The 1326-nt window shown below is 35.7% G+C and overlaps 1 long non-coding RNA gene across 1 annotated transcript in view; it reads left to right on the forward strand.

Moving 5' to 3' along the window:
• LOC149133131 (uncharacterized) overlaps positions 1-1112 on the forward strand; it is a 36958-nt gene extending 35846 nt beyond the window's left edge. Inside the window, exon 3 of the long non-coding RNA XR_016243890.1 lies at positions 639-1112. This is a non-coding gene — a long non-coding RNA (uncharacterized LOC149133131). The remainder of the gene's footprint in view (positions 1-638) is intronic.
• The last annotated feature ends 214 nt before the right edge of the window (positions 1113-1326 follow it).

Genomic DNA, 1326 nt, shown 5'->3' on the forward strand with positions numbered 1-1326 from the left:
AGAGAAAGAAGTGAAAACCCAAAGAATGAGTGAAAGAACCATGCGAAGTAATAAGGGACCAAAGAATTGAATAATGAAAGAAAGAATGAAATACGTGAAGAAAAAAGAACGAAAGAGCTAAAATAACAAAGAAAAATAACAAAGAGCTACAAGATTTCGTTTTTGTATTTGGTTTCCAAGATTCTTGATGTGAACTCGTGTATTGAAACTAAATTTGTTTTATGTCTCTCAAGAGGTAGCACACGCACTGGTTCCATTTCACATCTTTATTATTTAATTGTTCATTGGTTAACTATTGGTTGTCAATTGGTTGTTTGATTAATTCTTCGGATAATCAATCAGTTACATTTGTGAAAGATCTTGTGTTGCCATTTGTGACATTGTTCATGACAGGCTCCCTCTTGATGCAGAGGATGTATGTTATTGATAAACCTCTAAGAAGACTAGAATCTAGTTAAATTAAGTTGATATTTCTGTCCACGGAGAGGTTATATTCTGTAATGTAACCAAACATTTCATTTATTCTTCACAACGAAGCTAAAAATGTATGCTCATTAATAGCGGTAGACATTGCATTACACTTCAAGCCATCCTGCAAAACAATATTGCCTTATTCTTTTATTCTTTTATTCTTTCAGTCATTTGACTGCGGCCATGCTGGAGCACCGCCTTAAAAGGTTTTTTTAGTCGAAGAAATGCTGAGAACATCTGTCTTAGATTGATACAATTTTATCGATCCAGGGAGTATGAAATGCCTTCGCAGGATTTGAACTCAGAGCGCAGAGGACCGGAGCAATGACAGAGAAGCATTATACCCGACGCTCTAACAATTCTTCTTCTTCTTCTTCTTCTTCTTATTATTATTATATTTATTCAGGTCACTGTCTAGAATCGAACTCGGAATCTTGGAGTTAGTAGCCCGCGCTCTTAACCACTACGCCATATGCCCGTGGGCATATAATAATAACATCGAAAAATACCTTAGGAATGAGAATCCAGGTTCGAAATTTCCCCAAGACACCTGATGAAGGCTGGAGGGTATATCAGCCGAAATGTTGTGTTAACAACAAACAAGATGAGGACAAATATCCGTCGAATGTAAATAACGTAAATAATGTAAATAATGTACATAATTTCTCATCTCTTAAATATAGAACTGTATCAAATATGTTGTTTAGTGGTCGCTCATTTTTGATTTCACGGGTGTATGATCAAATGAATTGTTCGTATGATCAATTGGATTGTGCGTATGATGAAACGGGTTCTACGAATCCAGATCAATTCTTATTTCATGATCAAAGCAGTTTTAGCCTCAGGTCAGTCCTA

This window comes from Octopus bimaculoides, chromosome 12 (genome assembly GCF_046866305.1).
Source record: "Octopus bimaculoides isolate indiv1 chromosome 12, ASM4686630v1, whole genome shotgun sequence".
In the NCBI taxonomy this organism is placed as follows: Eukaryota; Metazoa; Mollusca; class Cephalopoda; order Octopoda; family Octopodidae; genus Octopus; species Octopus bimaculoides.